The sequence below is a fragment of the Centroberyx affinis genome, unplaced genomic scaffold (genome assembly GCF_046629955.1).
Source record: "Centroberyx affinis isolate AG114_WGS23_722 - 3 ecotype Tasmania unplaced genomic scaffold, CSIRO-AGI_Caff_v1 ptg005006l_1, whole genome shotgun sequence".
In the NCBI taxonomy this organism is placed as follows: Eukaryota; Metazoa; Chordata; class Actinopteri; order Beryciformes; family Berycidae; genus Centroberyx; species Centroberyx affinis.
The window spans coordinates 43,896-64,524 of NW_027282466.1; positions in this window are offsets into that span (position 1 = coordinate 43,896).

Here is a 20,629-nt window from a genome sequence, read left to right on the forward strand (position 1 = left end):
TAGCGTTGGGGCTAGGCAAGTAAAACAGTTGGGTTAAGAAAAACGTAATTCCCAGTAGAAAACATCTTGTCATGGGAATTCGTCTACGCCCTCGCTTTCAGTGTCAAACTTACACTCGGTTTTTTTTTTTGCGTTTTACGACATCGTGCTCATTTCACGAAATTTCACGAGACCAGGCTGTCTAAAGGGATATTAACGTAGGTATATATGGAGACAAGGAGTGACTAGACAAGCTGATTACAGCATCCGTAACGGTGGCGCTAATTGCAACGCGCCATCGTAGAAAAAAATCGCCCACCTCCATTTTCCTTATTTAATGGCTTTGTATGTGTTCCAAAGAAATAATCACGCATCCAACGTCAGAAGAGTTCATCTTAAAGCAAAACGATCTGTATATACTTACCAGATATCCCTTTGTCTAGTACACTACATCTAATTTATAATGCTAGAATATTTTCAGTATTCTATGTATTTGAGTAATATATTTATATGCAGTGTTATGGTTGATTTTTTTCCCCCCTCCCATCTCACCTGTTTTCAACAATCTGTCCCGAACATGGTGAACATGGATGACTGTAGACCGTTTTTTTTTTTTTAAGAAAAAAGAAACAGAGAGATAACACTTTGACATTCCTGAATCAAACTAGCTGTGTTTCTCTCCGGCTGGAGGGGGATCATAGCAGGCCTGTTGACCGATAGAAACCCCAGCTACAAACATGTGTGTGAAATGATGCGCCGACGCAGGTGTTTTCGGTCTTGTGACTGGGACTTTGGACATGTGGTTTTGCACTTGAGTTCCCGAAGACACGTCATACGGAGGACTGAAGGAGTCTCGCTGCCGCCGGTCAGCTCGGACCTGATTTGGTGAATAAGACTGAGACCGGCTTTTGGTTCGATACCCGCGCCTCTGAAGTCCTCTGTTGATGAGAAAAAACATTCTATTTGTATTGAATTGCCAGAATTTTTTTGTTGTTGTTTATCATGTACAGCCACGTTTTTAGTATATTTTCACATTAATATATTTATTGGTGCTGTAAAATGATATGTTTTACAATATTAATAACCCTCTTTTGTTTTTAGTGTAACTATTAAAACATATTTATTTTGAAAATATATTGTGGTTTTGTTTTTTTTATTAAACATAAACTGGAGCGCTGTTTTTGAAGGCTTATCCCTTTAGTGGTGCAGAAATATAGATACAGTTGTTTGATCAGTTATCAGGACAAATGAGTAAATGTTTCCCATGGAGCCCATGTTCATTAATACACACAGTGTCCAAATGGACTATATGAAGTGATGTAGTGGTAAATGAAAAGGAGGGTAAGCTATGACCTCTAGTTGGTGATCATTATCAGGCAAATCAGTTATATTGTCAGAAAAGTATTCATTTATTTAAGTTTGATTCCCCATAAAGACCCTATACTCCTATAACTTACATAAGTGTATTACTACTTACCATGATGGACACTGACTTTACATTATAAAAGGCTTAAAAGGTGGGAAAACTGACTTTAGGTGGGTTTTCCCTCTAATTTCATTTACCTTTCATTTCCTCAATTGCATTACACAATAACTCAAGAACAAGACATGGTAGAAACTTCATACTTACCCCACAGGTTCCCCCTATAGAGTAGATGATCTGATTAGATTTCGGAGAACCTTGCTGCATACATTTGCATATTAATGAGGAAAAACTGATTTTCTTGAAATTACTATAGCTCCTTAATGCTCTAAGATACAGAGTTCATATCAGTACCACTTATGTGTACCAGAAATATTTGTTAGTTAATGCATTAATTAGCTTAATTGATGACCTCACTAGTATAACTGGTTATGTTTAATACATCTCAGTGATTATGGCAGGACATTAGGTAGCTCACGAGCCTCTTGTTTATGTTTACTAGGAGTAAAAGTGCTAGGAATAAAAAAATATATATTAGAAATGGTAGATATATTTATCACAACCCCATGTATTGACTTCAGGGAGCTTTATTAAATGTTAACTAATCATACATTGATTATTAACAGTGAAAACCGCAATATCATACAATTGAACAAAGCCTCCTGTTGATCCTAATTAATCATAACTCAGACTGGAATGCAGACCATGTAGAATAAACCACAATACAATTGTGTCGAATATGGATGTAATTTAGAGGCGAGTCTGCTTGGTACTCATTTCACAGGTCTGCCGGACTGGCAAATTACATCCCATATTAGACATAATTGTATCGTTGTTGAGTCTACATGGTCCACATTCCAGTGTTAGTGAATGTAGGTTTAAACAGTATAAACCTCAATACCATAAAAGTTATGACAGAGATTCCTACTGAAAATGCTTCCAGCAGTAAGCTATGATTTCCTACCAGAGCCTCTAATTAAGAGTTCAGCATATGGTTCTGTCTGTGGTTATGTTATTGTGTAATTTCATACATTCTACCTCTTGTAGAGAGAGTTTAGCAGCGCCTCTTTGGGAATAAAACATTGTGGAGACCAGGAAGAGACGGGACATTTTAGTTTAAGCTGCGACAGGGAGACCGTTTTGGATTTCACTCTTAAGTTTGGATCCATCACTTCTGGGTGGAGAAGCTTTCCTACCAGTGACCATACTGACACCAGAATTTTATTTGGGCAAATATAGGGAGAATCTACAGTGTGTCAATTAGTGGAGTTTTTTTTAACATGAAAATCTTGCCTTGTGCAGCTTTAAAGGAATAGTTCACCCAAAAATGAAAAAATTCTGTCATCATCTACTCACCCTCATGCCAAATGAAACACAGGTGAAATTTGTTAGTCCATATAACACACAGGGAGGTTGCCAGCACAACTTGGTAGCAGCCTTCTCTAAAGGAACTCTAAATAACAGGTCCCCATTGACTTCAGTTGTTTTTGAGAAGGCTGCTATGGAGTTGTGCTGGCAACCTCCCTGTGTGTTATATGGACAAACTTCCCCTGTGTTTCAACTGGCATGAGGGTGAGTAGATCATGACAGAATTTTCATTTTTGGGTGAACTATTCCTTTAAGGCCACCCTCATTTTCACCTCATTTGCCACACTTCCCCCCTCACACCCTTTCCTCTCCAGAGTTTGGTAGCTAACGTCAGCAGTTGCCATGTGGGCTATTAATCACAGTTAAGTCGAAGTGCAAGCAATTATAAAAGTGCAAGGAATTATGTGGAAACACTTTGTTACTAATTAAGGTTGTAATAGCCTGTTACCTATCAGGAGCGGATGTCATTAACTTGCCCACTCCTCTTGCTCCTGCTGTTTTGGCTGACTTTTATGTTAATAAGGAGTCTACCTTTGTATGTGGTGTAGTCAACCACACCACAAACAAACAGATTTTATCATTTTCATGCCAAAATCTCACAAGGATTCAGTGTTTCCCCCAGAACTGTATTCTTGTCAGGGTGGAAAAGCCTCTGAAACATCAATTAGACCATCATGGGACACTACAACTCTGTTGAAACCCAGAGTAATACATTTATTTTAGGGTTAGTAGCTCCTTAAGGCAGTCTGACCCACCACACCTGAGTCTGGGATAAATTATTGCCTTTACATGAAAGATGCACTTGATGAATAAATAAAATGTGCAAAGAAAATAACATTTTACTGTAGTTTTTACAGAAGGTATACAGTAGGTCAGGGTTGGGGTCAATTCATGAATGAACTCATCAATTCCAAGTCAGTATTGGAATTTGAAAAAGTTGCAGGAAACAGAATTGGAATTTCAGGAATTTAAGGTTAAGTAAAATTCCATCTTTTTGGGGGTTTTTTCTTACCACATATCTGAGATTACACATAACGCTATATATTATCAATACTGAATATCATAAACTGTTAAACTGATATATGTAACATCAGCTATTTAAATTTACAATTAAACTATCAAATAAACTTATGTGTTGTCCAGTTCTCCATACATGACGCATCAAACCTTAAAACACAAGTACTTTTTTTTATTGATAAATTCATGTTCTTTTATTCATATATTTTACACTTTTTTATTGCACCGAGACATCATTACACCTTCAAGTTCACTAAGATAAGATAACATCTCTCATGGCTAGGTATTGGGAACCAGTTCTGGCTTTGTTTCCAGTACTGGAGAGGATCAGACTCCTCAGTATGGCATGGTTAGGTTTAGATAGCTTGGTAGCTCCTCTGATGCTGGTAACTGTGTGGCTGTGGACGGGGCTGGGGAATCCATACGTGCTCCATACAAGTTTTGTTCTCTTCTTTGGTGGTGCAGAGGGTTCCTTTGCGGTTGATGGTTTTGGCAGGAAGAGAGAGAGGACCTTGTTTGTCCGTCCACCCATGCACCAGTCAAGTTTGAACGGGAGCGTGTCTATGTTCCCTCAGCCCTATGTTCCCTCAACCTTATGTTTCCTCAGCCCTATGTTCCCTCAACCCTATGTTCCCTCAGCCCTATGCTCCCTCAACCCTATGTTCCCTCAGCCCTATGTTCCCTCAACCTTATGTTTCCTCAGCCCTATGTTCCCTCAGCCCTATGTTCCCTCAACCCTATGTTCCCTCAGCCCTATGTTCCCTCAGCCCTATGTTCCCTCAGATCAGTACCTCCGCCAATGAGGTAATGTTTTAGCCCCTTTTGCCCCCTAACCCTAACCCGCCCCCTAACCCTAACCCTCTGATGCTGAGGGAACATAGGGCTGAGGGAACATAGGGATGACCCCGTTTGAACCTTGGGTCCAGGGTGGCAGCCAGCTGAAACCGCTCCATATCTTCACACTCAGCCAGCTGTTATTCTGTTGAAGAGTTTCATTGCTGTGATCATTTGGCTTGGTCTCATGCTTGGCCACAGCATGGCGAAGACACATGGAATCGATCCGTTGCTTCCTCAAAAGGCTCCAGCGCCTCACAGAGTTCTTTGATTAGTTTGATTTCATTTGTTGTGAGCTGAACGGGGGCTTGAAGCTCTGAGAGGGGATCTGAAGAACCGATCTCATCATCTTCAGCTGGCTATTCCACCTATTTTGCATTTGCAGCCTGGGGCCAGCTGCATAAAGCTAGTATAAGACTAGTCAAAGCCTTAGACTGGTCTTAGATTCTCAGGTTGGAATAGTCTAATTAAGACCGTCTGTAACTTAAATATTACGACTGACTTATTTTGAGGTAGGAAAATTAGCCACCTTTGCCCCTGGCTAATCTTGAGTTAAGAATTTTGTTGTTATGGCAACGAGTCGGCCTAAGTCAGAGTGGGAAGTTTAAATACTGAAGTTATTTAAGTATTTATAAAAGATGGTAAATCTTTGGTTTTTGGAAAGAACCTGAAGAAGAGAGAGAGTCTTTACAGACAGAAACAACTCATTAGAGATCTACATCAACCAAGAAGTAGTAGGAACAGGCAAATATAAGTTCAAGTTTGACTAAAGGTCACATTTAAGTCTAAGACTAGGTCTATCTTTATGCAACTGGCCCCTGCAGTTTCAGATGATGCTCAGGTGGTTTTGTGGCAAAATGATCTAAGCCGCTGAACTTTTGCCATTACGATTTTTAGAGGAGCAGCTAGTTCCACGCACCACAAGCTGGACAGTGTGGATAAAGCATGGGCTTCTCTCAGCTGGCAAATAATCCAGTTCATCAATTACACTGATCTCCACATGGCCAGCTCCGGCATCATCGCTATCACCTGTATCCCCGTCACGAACCTCCACCGGTGGGACTAGAGTGAATGCCTTCACCACCTTTGTTGGCACTTTGTTGACAATGTTGTAGATGGTAAGTAAGACAGATGTATTGAGCTTTCTGCATTTGTGCACTCAAGTCATCCTTAATGATAGCTGTGCGATGTGGAATAAGCTTCTCACTCCTTACCTTACTTTGCCTTTGTAGAATCCAACTGATAAGTCTTCAAGCCATAACTTGTTTCCCCTGAAGCATATGTATGAAGCATATGCATCTCTGCAACTGATTTGGCGATTGAAACATGTATTCCACTCAGATGGGTAGCTAGCTAGGTAGCTACCAGACTACCATAGTTCCCTTTCAATAGCAAGCAGAAATGTCTCATTTTGTTTATTTTGATTTCATGTTGTGAAAGCCAGCCTACGCACCTGACCGCAACCTTTTGGTAGAGCACAGTGTCTCACATCTTATATTCATTTTACTCTGAAATAACTTGAAAATGGTGCAATTATCGGGTGAAAATCTAAAGATTTCTGGGCTGGGCTAAGCCCCCAATGTTTCAAGATCCTAACAACGCCTCTGTTGAAAAGAATTGAGAACTGAGAGATTGAAAGTCCTTGTTTTCAGCAGTTGACAGAGGAAGCAGGTCATTGGCAATGTAGTTGTCAATGCTGTATGTAAGCTCCAGTTGATGGCTGTTGGTGGCTGGCTATTTCACAGTGTCAGAGTGGTCAAGCAATTCAGTCTGTCCAGATTCAGTTGAGCTGTTGCTGGTGAGTGTAGAATGTCAGGATGCTTTCTCTAGAAAAATGGTTAGGCTCTTGGTCAACTGTCATACAGAGTGACTCACATATACTGCTGGATCAGAAATGATTGGCACCCTTGATAAAGAAGAACAGAAATACGTAGGCATAGGCTACAGTATGACGGCTATTGGAAAGGCACTTCCACAGAACTTTGACACTGTTATGGAAATGAGCACTGCTGCATGAGAAAGTTGAAACCCTACTGCCACTGGTATGTTCAGTCAAATGATGCATCCCACAATGTCACACATGCAACAACATGAAAACCGAATGAGAGTTATGTGGAAGTCATTTTAGCTGGGTTGCCAAATAAGGTCATGCACAAAAGGCAATCCAAATCGAAATCAATTCTATCAAGCACTAAATCAGCAGTCTCACACCTTTAACACAGGTACAATTGGCCTTCTTAAAAAAAAAAAAAAAAAAAATCAAACTGCATCATATCCATCATATCAGAGATGGATGACACTGTCTCGACCAGATCAGATTTTTTTTTTTAAAGATTTATTTTCTTTGCATTTTATGCTTTATTTGAGATATATAGTGAGAGAGAGACAGGAAGGTATGGGAGAGAGAGCGAGGGGAGGACATGCAGCAAAGGACCATGGGTCGGATTCGAACCCGGGTCGCTGCGGGAAGGCCTGAGCCAAATGGTACGCGCCCTACTCGGTGAGCCACCTTTCTTAAAACACTTTATTCATAGATTTTCAGTTTACAAAATAAAAACAAACATTGGCAGTATAGGACAACCAGATCTGATTTTTAATAAATGGTCTATATCATGTGCAGACTATTCAGGGCTGCATGAACATGCTGCCACTTCTATGGAAAATCTCACCCCCAGGGTATGTAAATTATTGATGAAGTATAAAGGTGTGGTTGCTGTTCTGCCTCACGTCCTCTTTTTTGGGATGCTTTCACACAGTTTCCTGACTCCTACCGTAATGTTTTATGGAAGTTTAATTTGAATTTCAGCAGCGGTTGTTTTAACATGGGAGAATTAGCTGCTTTTATGAAAGTGTTGTCAGATAAACTTGGCATACGGTTGTTGGTTTAAGGTTTAAGGACTTCTGAACTTTGCTCCTGTGGTTGAATTGGCAGGAGCTGACAGGAAAATGTGTGAGAGTTCCTGTAATATAAACATGATACGCTGGCCTCGTGAGTCAGGAGCCATAAAGACAACATGGGACTCCAGCTCTCCGAGTTCTGAGTTAGCACTTAACAAAGGATTAAGAAATGTGATTAATGTCATACAAAAGTGCTCAAACACTTCTACATGGCAGATTTGAGGCATAAATAAGACATAAACATAATCTTTTTCCCCTCCACAGTAAGAGCCCAGAGTCTTTGCGGCGCTAAATACCCAGAGGAATGCTGCAAATGATTTGATCTGCGATTAAAGAGGAATTTGAAAAATCAGGCCAACTTTGACCTCATGTTAACTAACAGATGAGTGGAGCTGGACTTTAAACTGCTGCGCTTGCCACAGGCGAACCTGAACCTGCTAACAAGAAATCCTTGATGAGACATATGGAAATTTCCCTGACATGTTGCGCAAATTACGCCTACTACTAAGTGTGCCATCTAACAAAATGCAAGGGTGGAAGTAACAAATTGAGTAGCCTTTTTGGTGTCCTTTTTGAATATTTTTTTAAGTTATCAATTTTACTTTTACTTAGGTGTGTTTCGACTGGCGTATTATACTTTTCTACATTTTAAATTGCATCCAATAGAGCAGTGATTCTCAATCTTTTTCATATCAAGGACCCTAATTTAGTCCACATTGGGGCCACAGACCCCCGTTTGATGAGATTTTGTCTCTCTGAGAAGTCAGAGTGAACACACGCACATCTCTTTTCCAGGTGCTGAGTCGAAAGACACTGAACAAAAATATAAACGCAACACTTTTGTTTTTGCTCCCATTTTTCACGAGTTGAAATAAAAGATCTAAGACTTTTTCTGTGCACACAAAAGGCTTAATGCTCTCAAATTTTGTTCACAAATTTGTTTAAATCCATGTTAGTGAGCACTTCTCCTTTGCCAAGATAGTCTGACTGACTGATCACGCTGGATGACAAATGTACAGTTTTCTCACACAATACAATGCCAGAGATGTCGCAAGTTTTGAGGGCGCATGCAATTGGCATGCTGACTGCAGGAATGTCCACCAGGTAGGTTTTGCAATGAATCAGGCAGGAACCTGCCTGATTAATTTTAATGTAGAATAAAGTAAGCAAAATATTGGGAGCTGCCACAGTGTTGCGAGTCAATTTGTCTCTCTGACCCAAATCTGAGAATATTTTTATTGTTAGACATGATTTTGTCCAGAATTCCATGACTATCTGTATTGTAGGTAGAGAGATAACAGAGAAACTATGATCAAAACAGTCATTCTTCTACATTCTCTAATTGTGTTAACTTCTTGTAAATGAAATAATGGTGAAGTTTAACAATTCATCAGTTTGCTGGGGACCCCCTGGAACTCCCTCAAGGACCCCTGGTCGTCCCCGGACCCCACGTTGAGAACCGCTGCAATAGAGAGCGCAACTTTCCATAGGCATTGCATCAGAAACTGGTCAGTGTCAAATTGGCCATTTGTGGTGCCAATAGCAGTGAATGGTAGAGAAGTGTGGACAAGTATTTTTTTTTTATTAAAATACCTTTTTGCATTGCATGGGAAAGATCATATGTAGCAATATTCTCTTTTGTAAAAAAAAAAAAAAAGTAATTCAGTAAGCACAGTTTTTTCATACCAACTAATTTCACTTCTACCTAGGTAAAATTCCAAGTAACAGCACTTCTACTTTAGCGAGATATTTTGGTACTCTTTCCACCAAACGGAAGAAAACTTTTAGTCCCGTCACTGTCAATACAGCCGCTTAAGAGGAACAACATTTTTCCACCACGGCAAAATGAATATCAGTAATTCAGAGCTCATGAATGGACTGAGTGATGCTCACGGATGGAATGAGGAACAAGGAATAGGGAAGGAGGAATGTGTGGAAACTGTTCTCGCTATCGCTTTAAGACTTGCAGAGCAGGACTCGGGTTCACACGCTGTCACCGCAATGTGTGTGTGTGTGTGTGTGTGTGTGTGTGTGTGTGTGTCTTGTGTTTCTATACTTATGAGGACCATATGTCTCCACAAGGACAGAAAGATGCGGAAAATCCTCCAAAGTGTTGACATTTTCTCCAAGGCGTTAATTCTGGATTTAGATTTGGGTTTATGGTTAAGGTTAGGTTTAGGGAGTTAGGAAATGAATGTAATCAATGAAGGTCCTCACAAGTATAATAATACAAACGTGTGTGTGTGTGTGTGTGTGTGTGTGTGTCCGAGTGAATCTGTAACATCTGCATGTGCATATAGTAAAAGTAAAAGTGTAAAGGAGAATGAGAGAGAGAGAGAAAGAAAAGTCACTCAGAGACACACAGAGAGAGAGGCTCATGCAGAGACTCATAGAGAGAGAAAGACACACACAGAGAGAGAGAGAGAGACACACACGGAGAGAGAGAGAGAGACACATACTTAAAGAGAGAGAGAGAGAGTTTTAAAGGGTAATCATGCCTCTCTGCCTTTTACCGGTCATATCAGGCTAACTGTGTCTCACTAGGGAGTTAATGTCTACCAGCCTGGATGACAGACTCTCTCTCGCAACAGGAGGTGTGTGTGTGTTTGTGTGTGTGTGTGTGTGTGTGTGTGAGTGCGAGTGCTTGCGCCGCTGTGTGCCATGTCACAGGGGAGAGGGGCAGAGAGTGTGAAAGAGATTACAGACAGCATTTTCCATTCCCTGCCGTCTGTGTGGTGTAACCTGCCTCTGATTTTCCTGAGTAATTATTTAAGTGGAAAGTCAACAGTTGGGAAACGGCGCAGCCATGGGTCCGCCGGGCCGCTGCTTTCACCCCGGAGAACGCCGGCTTGTCCTTTCCCAATGAAAAATGACACTCAAGGTCACTTGGTCCGAAGAGATCTGTACAATATTGGGTGCAACAGTTTTCAAAAATGTCTGGATGCAACCTTTTTAACAACTCCGCTTCAAGGAGCTAATTCTAATGTAGCTTATCTTTCCAAATTGCATCCTAAGAATGTAATAAGTTGCATCTTTTTCATATAAATAAACGTCCATTCTGCTACTGTCTATCTGACAGATATAACAAAATAGTGATTCAGCCTATTTAACCTACCGTATTTCCTCTAATAGTGGCCGGTAGTCAATTAAAAGCCGGGTCTCCGATAATGTCCGGGGCCGTGGTCGACATGTACAAATAAAGGCCGGCCCCAAATACAGGCCGGGGAAAAAAACAAAGGAAAAAACAACGGTGGATACCGGTAAACTCCTGGTGCCTGTTATATAATGTAACTGTAGTTTGTAGTAACGTACAAGTGCCACAAGATGGCGGTATGACACAAGACGGCTCGGCCGGCGGAAGTCTCTGGAGCGTGCCGTTGTCGATTACCGTAATTATCATAATGCATCGCAGTAACAAAAAAACGGCTACCTAACGAACCCCAACAGAAGCAGACCAGAAAACAAAGAGGCTTCGTACTAAAACATGAGCAAATATACTTATCAAACAGAGGGAATTAGAAATAAAGGCCTGTCTCTAATATAAGCCTGCTTCCAATAAAGGTAAAGTAAATAAAGGCCCAGGCCAATATTAGAGGAAATATGGTATTCAACCTATATTCAACCCAGTTAGCATGAGCAGCGATAGCCACCTTGACTGAACAGAAAGAAACTGGCATTTGCCTTCGCTATGACCAAAATTGTAGCAGAGAAAATCGCTAGAATATAACTAGCATGGTTTCTGCAGTAAATTGCACTTTGTGAACAACCTCGCATCAATCTTTATTCACTGTTTAGTAGCTGGTTAAGTAGCTAACGAGCTATTGCTGCCTTCAAATGGAACTCGGTTACGACATGGGAAGTCGTGTACACCATATGCTTGGCGTTCAAGTGGTTAAGTCGTGAGAGCCCCGCTGCTAGGCAACGCTGCTAGCATTACTGTCGGCGTCTAGAAGCCACCGAGGCTAACAATTTAGCTAGCTAGCGAGCGGCTAACATAATGCAAAGGCATAATGACAGAGGAAAAAGATGTGGCCGTTGGGAATATCAACATTTTCCTCAGACATATTGTAAAATTACTAAGAAAAACTCTATACGACTAAAATTACAATATATTAACTTACCATCCACCGAAAAATGAACTTCCATGGCCTCCGCCATTTCTGAAAACGTCAACAAACACGTCACAACTCGTGAAAATTTCCACTTCCAAAATCGTGAATACCACAGGAGGGGGGCGTTCACATGGACTCTTCTCGTGAACACGGTAAACACGACCCCATTTGAAGAGACCATATGAATCAACAAAGCCAACTAGCAATCAGTCGACTCTGATGCTATGCTATGTGGTTAGCAAGCTAACGTTAAGTGCACATTACAACAGGAAAACCATGAATGTACACACTGATTGCTTGCTCTGTAATGAAACATAATATATATTGTGTATATATATATATTTATATATATATTTTATTTTCAGTTTAGCCATGACCTGACAACCTTCACAATATATTTTGCCCTACTTTAGACAGCAGTGCATGTAGACAGGAACTGTAGCTAGACGGCAAAGAGGAAACAAGGAAGTGCCAGAGCAGGTAGCATGAAAACTGATGTCACTTAAATTAATTTGTATTTACATCTTTTTACTGACGTCAAATAAAGACATGTTTTGGGTGCTTTTGAGGTTGACTGCTGTAGTGTCTGTTGACGTGAATACATTCTTTTTTTTGAGAGATTTTTACTTTCTTGCCAGAGTAATTAAAATGACAAATGTATACACAGCTGAACAACTGAAATTTGAATTGGATGTTGGCAGTGTAAAATGAACCCCCCACCCCACCCCCACCCCACAGATGAGTATAGGCAAAAAAAAAAAAAAAAAAAAAAAAAACAGACACAGCAGCAGCAGGACGCCGGCCTGTGTCTGAAGCCTGCCTGCATGACCGTTTGAAATTCTGATGTGCTCTTTGCAGATAAACTAAAGGGAAGCTGTGCCAATTTAGATAAAGCTAAGCTCATACAAACCTCTGGCAGGCTGAAGGTAAACGCGTTCACACCGCATCTCAGACCCACACATTATTTAGTTTATTTGTTACGCTTGTGCACTATAGTCTTGTGAAGAAACAAAATTTCATACACCCAGATGGTTATTGTGTGTGTGTGTTGGACTTGGCAGACTTTGGTGGCTGGGAGTTAAACTAATGAGATCTGGGGGCAAATGTGCCTGCATTCTGGTAGATAAGCTACATTAGTCTCAGTAGGGTGCACATACAGAAACATACACAAACGTATGTACCCCCACATATGTGCGCGCGCACACACACACACACACACACACACAATCACAATCAATATCAAAATGAAAACAGAATGAAAATTTGCAAATTGCTCAGTCTTTTTTTCCGTTGCAGTAGGAGCGGTTTGATCTACTGAGGAGATCAAACCTTGATTAATTATTTAATTAACCCTAGATTAATGAATACGCAAACTTTAAATGAAGGAATACATGAGTATTACGCACTCTACCTCTAAAACCTTTCACTCTTTCATCCTCTCTCCCTCTATCTTTTTTTTTTTTTCTTCTTCTCCCTGGGATTGCAAAAGCCAAACCCCTCGCTGAGCCGAGAGGCCCGAGAATTACGAGGAGCTTAGCCACTTCATTTCTCGACCCAGCATGCCCCTGGGCCTCTTAGGGAAACTTCCAGTAGGCGGACCAATAAAAGGCAGGGTGCACTAACAGTAAAGTGACTTCATCCCACAGTAAAGTGGAGGGTGATATATGGAGCTTGGTAGGAGTTAGAGGAGGACTCAGCAGGGGAGGGGGGGGGGGGGGGGGTACAAGCTGACCGGAGCTGTTTTCTTTCTTGTGCCGGACTGTCCATCCGTCCTTTAAGGCAGTGGTTCTCAAACCTTTTTGGCTCGTGACCCCTTAAAACCACTTGATCCTACTGGAGACCCCCGTTACAGGAGTGCATAGAGAAAGAACGATATAAAGGATGTTCTATCTTTTTTCAGCTTGTTTCAATGAAAGCTGTTTAGGATTTCTGCTTTGTTTAGTATTGCGAAAAAAGCAAAAAAGTTGAGAAAAAAACCCTGAAAAAATAGACCTAATAATATAGTATGTATAGTAGAAATAGATTTTTTTCCCCCCCTGTCCCATAAATCATCTCGCGACCCCTGAAAATTAGCTCACGACCCCCTGGGGGGTCCCGACCCCCAGGTTGAGAACCACTGCTTTAAGGAAATTCCCCTCCGAGCTCAGCGTCTGATGCGTTTATGCTGATGTGCAGCCCGAGGTTCAGTCAGGCCTCTGGACTACACACAAAAATCTAAACCATGTTGGATAATTATGACTACCTGCATATTCCCACAGGAGCTGTTGTGTGGTAGGGGCGGGGCTTGTAGGAGGCTCGTATCACATGAATAATAAAAAAACAAAAAAAGTACTGCCTCAGCCCAAACTTAGTTGGCCGAGTTCTTCAGCTTGATTGCATTGTTACACAATGATGGTGAAATGCACCCATGCACAGACACTGACACAGATTAAGAGACAGATATAAAGTGACACTTAAAATATGCTCCAACACAGACAAAAGTGCACTGAATTGGAGTCGGTGGCTAGATTCAGCTTTAAGGAGGTAAATGGATAATTGGGTGGCTTATTTATATTCATGGGCCAACGCCAGGTGACATAACACAACCCTCTGGCAGCCATGTTGGAGGGCCTCAGCTCTTGGCAACAGTGTGAACAGCTGATTGTGTTACAGGCCCCAGGATTGGGGCCAAGGTAACAAATTATAATGACCTGAGAGAAACAGGTAACACAAGAGAAAATGAAAGCAACGGGACAACAGTTGGCTTTTCCCAGAGTCGTCTTCTCAGGCTTTTTTTTATTTAACATCTCAACATACCTAGCATTATTCATTTCTGCAAATAGTCCTTTTGTTTAGCTTATTTTTCTGGTATTTGTCTCATTTGACAATTATTTAACTCTGTGACATTGTATCCATTTCAATAAAATATAGTATATAATATAAATTTCTTTACAGCATGTTGTCTCACTAACATTGTCATCACATTTCTTACTTTCCATGCATGTAAATTATACTTAAATGTAGTTTTCTTTCTCACATCAATCTCTGTGTAACACAGTCATATTATTTCTATTCCAAAAATAGTACAAATTAATAAAATAGACCATTGCAGTAGAGATCATGCTAACATTAACCTATGGTAAGTAAATGAAAACATCAGCAACAGGCCAACATCACCTTCAGGTAAGTAAATGAAAATATTAGCAACATAAGCTACATATGTAATTTCAATGTAGAGGTGTGTTAGCTAACCATAGTAGGCCTACCTGGTCAGCTAACACATCTGATTTGGACACTAGTTGACTAGTAGAAACATCTAAGGAGAATATCTGTGTCATTTAGAGTTATAGTCCATTTGTCTGTGTAGTTTACATTTCCCCCATTTTGCAAGACATGCCGTATGTAATTATATTTTTACTCATGTTTTGTCGTTTTTTAAAATCAACACTACAGTGTCAAACCTAGCTTGAAATTCACTGCTGTCCCTGGCCAACAAAGATGGCCTAGATAAAAAGACATGGATGTGGCAACATGTTTTTGAGGGATTATTTCCTGGCGTTGACTACCATCATCAATCACCTGTGGGTGACAGGTGATTGACAGGAAGCAGAGCGTAAGGTAATGCAGCACTGATCTGAAAACACTCTACTCAGGCACAATGAAATAACGATAAAACAGAAACTTTGACTAAACCAAAGTAAGGCCTCAAATTTACTTTGATGGATTAGCTTTATACAGCTGAGTATTGCAATATTTTTTTCCATGATACTGTATCGATTTTCCAGCCCCTCGTATCGATACATAAAAAAAAATGATTCATGTTTTAAACGGATTTAAAATGTCCTTAAATTTCCCTCAAATCCCTCTGAATTAAATAGTTTTGACTCAATTTGTCCGCTGAGTTATCAATATGCGATGTACATATTAGACTACCCAGGTGGTACACAGCAAGTTGTATTTTCAGCTCTATTTTTAAATTTTCAGTAAATTATGTAGAGTATTGCAATGTATCGCAATATGATATGTATCGTATCGTGAGGTCCTTGCCAATACCCAGCCTTAATTAGCTTGCTGTGTGGAAGTTGTTTTTCGTACTGTACAGGAATGAGTGAACGCAAACGGCTTCTTCTGATGGGAGGAAAACAAAACCTGATATCTCCAACTATGCTGACTGTGTGCAGAGAATGGAAAGGAACGAACAAATACAGCAACTGGCACAAACAAATACAGGTATTATCCTTTAACAGTGGTTTCTTTACTAAATTAGCCTGCTGGCTAGTTAGCTAGCTAACAGTTTGTTCACGTTAAATGCACAGTATGTAATTTCTGCCGCTAGGGGTCTCTCAATCAAAACAATAACAAAAGACGTAGTTTGATGACGTCGTGGGATCATGGGAGTTTTTTTACGGGGGCAGCTTCGGCGACAGAACGCACAGCAAACAGGAAGTGAGCGATAAAAACAATAGAATGAAAAAAACAACAAAGCGGCTAGAGCGGCTAGCTAGCTAGTTGGCCGACTTCCTTCCTCACTCTCTGACGTATCATCTGGTGTTTCCCGTGTTTCCCCTGAAGTTAGGGGGTGTCAGTACCCGATCCTTACCAGCTGCCCGATCCGTTCTGCACATGCGCGAGTGGGTCCGCCATCTTGGACAGCTAGGTACGGCAACTCCACTTCAAACTTGATACTGTATGTTTTATGGTTTTATCGGGTTTTATATTTAACAGGACATGCCGGGTGCCCGATCTGTTCTGCACATGTGCGTGCATATTCCTGCCCGATTTGTACCACGCATGTGTGAACATTTTACGGTGGTTGAAACACTTGACGGCCGCCAGCGACTTTACGTAACCGGTCACGGTTTGCGGTTACACTTTGGGCCGAAAGACTTTGGCTGGTGCAAATGATAACTAGCAAATAACTTTAGAAATCAACTATTGATAACTTAGCCACAGTAGTTGGTGAGCCAGAACAGTATCAGACATAGCTCAATCTCGTATCACTAGCTAATCTGACCCCGCATCCGTGGAATGGATTGGGCAGTGTATAAAACATGCAGTATCAAGTTTGTCCAAGTGGTGTTGCCGCACCTAGCCGTCCAATGCGCGCACATGTGCAGAACGAATTGGGCAGCCGGTACGGATCGGGTACTGACAGGAGGTAAAGGGGATATGACGCCATTGACAGGCGACCAAATGAAACGCACCGTTACCTTGAATAAAAATACGGATTTCTCTGGGTTTGAACATTGTTGGAAACATTTGGGATAATGTAAGTACACAACTCAAAAAAATATATAACATAGGTCTTCGTAGATATTTTAATGCGGAAATGTTACGTATTATACCTTTAACTGAGCTGACTCTTCTCAAGTTACAACTCAAGAGTGTTTTGGAGTAGAGACTAGGGCTACAGACAAGACAGGTTACTGTGTCACAGTAACCTACATTTGGAAACCAATCCACCTCAGCAGACTAGTCGCTTTCACTTATAATATTACTGAATTGGCCTACAGCCACACTACTTTTTTCAGGTATCTCTTCCTCTAGCCTAGTTGGCATACCTTCATTTTCAAATATACCCTCCAAAAATCATGAATTCACTTGTTCCTAACGACTTAAAATGGCTAATGTTTTATGTTTCGTCATTTGTTTACATTCCGATTGTATTCTTGATCTGGGCTGTTAATTACGAGAGAGATAGAGACAAAATATGAACATGAGAACAATTCATGTGCATTCCTATGTCATGTCAGCAGATATGTGGAGGGCTAGCATTAAATTGTAAACAGTAGATAACCTTGATCTCGTTGCGTGTGTGTTGGATGAGTGTTTGGCTAAGATGCGGTAAGGTGCAAAATACCAGAGGAGAAACTCAGATGGCGGGGAGGCGAGACCCAACCTGTCACGGCATTCCTCGCTTCAGGAAACAATCTCTTTAACAATCTATCCTGGGGGATTTCCACTGAAAAGAACTTAGAGAAAAGAAAAGCAGGGCGGTTGAGACAAAGCCAATGCAGCGAAGGAGTGGTTATGAGTAAACAGAGTGTAAACAAATGACAAAAGATAAAGCAGTAGCCATTCCGAGTAGTTAGGACCAGGTGAATTGATGATTTTTGGAGGGTATATTAGAACATCTGGGGACCACCAGGGGTCCTTGAGGGGGTTCCAGGGGGGTCCCCAGCAAATTGATGAATTGTTAAACTTTCATTAGTTAACACAATTAGAGAATGTGGAAGAATGACTGTTTTGATCATAGCGTCACTGTTACCTACAATACAGATAGTCATGGAATTCTGGACAAAATCATATCTAGCAATAAAAATATTCTCAGATTTGGGTCCGAGAGACAAAATCTCATCAAATTGGGGGTCCGTGGCCCTAATGTGGACTAAATTAGGGGTCCTTGATATGAAAAAAGATATGTTTTAAGATAAGATTTTTTATTATACATTACAGTGATGCTAAATATGCTTGAATGCCCAGTGTGCACATTGAGGGGCTGGCCTGGGAGAGACTGTTTGACAATGATTTCCTGCAATTCAGCTTCGGTTCAGGCTGGCATGGCACACAAAGGAGAGGAAATTACCGCTAGCACAAAAGTCATCCAACAGAAATCCATAAACAAACCGCATCTCACACTGTAGAGAGGATAAAGGAGTTCCCATTTGGAGTTCACATGCTATTATATAAGGGCGAAAGCCTACAGAAGCAGTTTGGCTGCTTAGCGGTGATATGAAAAGAAACGTTTACGCAAACGGCTGATTGCTAATGGACAGCCTTTAGCTTCCCATGTAAGCCACATTTACTTTGGCATTAAAGTAGCCTTAGTTGTGCCTACACACACACACACACACACACACACATCCATACATACAAAGCGGCGGCCCAAGCAGCGCTCCCTATAAGCCGGTCATTAGTCTTGCCACATCACACGCTGGCATGTCCATTCATGGCGAGACTAAAGCGTTGTGGGCTGCGGTTTGAAAGGGAAAGTTGAATGGCATGAGACTCCACCCAGCAGCACACAGCTGTCAGTCTCATCTCTCGTAATGAAGCCCGGGTTGTAAATTTCACCTGACGATCATGCCAGAAAACCGCTGAACAAACATCGAATTAAAGGTCGTTGAACCCCCCGGAGTGGAGTTCACGTCAAGGTCGTTGACCCCGGGAGAGAGTTCATGCGGTTCGTGGCGTCGCTCACACCTTTGTTTTGCAAAGTGGTAATCCTCGTGTTTTGTTTTTATTTTGCCTCTATCTTCGATGCTCAGCGCTCACTGCTGCGGCATCGGTAACACTTTACAATAAGGGTCATTAAGTGAAGGGTTAGTTAATGCTTAATAAGCATAATTAAAGATTATTATTTAACTCACAGCCTCAGCAGTCGAATAAAATGTGAAATACTACAGAAGAACAAACTTCAGTTTTTTTTTTGTATGTATGCAATTTTAAAGCATGATTTACCGTGTTAACTGTACATTACATTACTTATACTGACCTAGTGTATATTAATAATATAGTATATATTAATAATAAAATATGAAATATGCAACAAAACACAGAATTATCAACACTGGGCTAGTAATAATTTGTTAGCCCAGTGGGCTAGTACCCAAAATGTGCACCTTTAACATTGGTTAGATATCATTAAAGGTTAATATCACAAAATCATTGCCACATTAATTAAGACATTAGTATAATTAGTAACATTTTACAATAAGGGTCACTAAGTTAAGGGTTAGTTAATGCTTATTAAGCATTAACTAACCCTTAATTAACAGTTAACAAATGTGTCATTTACTAATGGTGTTTATGTTAACTAAGGTATTCATTTATACATTATTTAATAGTCATCTTTATGAACTATTAAATAATGTATAAATTAATACCTTAGTTAACATGAGTACCATTAATAAATTACACATTAGTTAACTGTTAATTAAGTGTTAGTTAATGCTTATTAAGCATTAACTAACACTTATTAAGCATTAACTAAACCTTACCTTAGTGACCCTTATTGTAAAGTGTTACCGTGGCGTTTTTGCACCGCACCTCCCAGAGATCACCTGTCAGTCAATACAATACAGTACAATAACAACACAATGTTATTAATCCCCGAAGGGCATTTTGATTTTGGGCGTGTGGGCGGTACCGTGACGTGCTTTTCCTTGTTTGAGTTTCTGTTCTTCTGTTTATTCCAAACTAACTGGAAATACAAAACGCGTCACTTCCCTGTGTGTCAGAGGATTTTTTCCCACGGAAGGCACCAGGTGTTTAGAACAAGAAATGGATAAGCTTTCATGAACCGGCTCTGGGTTGAATCACTGTTGTGTTATATCAATTATTATCATTATTATAACCTTTATTTAAACAGGGAGGGCCATTGAGAGCAAGCTCTCTTTTACAAGAACGCCCTGATTGCAGTACATATAAAGACAATAAAAGCACACGACAGTTACAGTATCAACAACAAATCATATATAAGAACAATAAATAAAATAAAAGTACATATAAAAACAATAAAAGCACACAAATAAAAGCGCACAAAAGTTACAGTATACAACGACAGATGATGCAACAAACAGGACAAAGACATCAACATAAGGGAAAACATCAATTCAACGAAAACACCTGCATTCACACTGCTGTCAGTCAAAAGAGATTTAAATTGATTAAAAGGGATTAGCTTGTCTAATTTTGCAAGTTTCTGCAGGTTGTTCCACTTGTGTGGAGAATAGTATTTAAAAGCCAGTTTCCCAATCTCAGTACGAACATGATGATTTTCGAGGACCAGATAGTCTTGGGACCTAGTGCAGTGTGACAGTGACCTATAGTTAAAAAGACATGTGAGATACCCAGGAAGTTTGCCAAGAAGTGCTTTGTATTGAACCAATCAACTGTATAGCGCTTATTACTTCATGGTCTTTCTATAATAACACACACGTTTTTGGGATACAATTTGGGAAGGTAAGCTACATTCGAATTTGGTGTTACTTGAGGGAGTTGTTAAAATCATCCGATG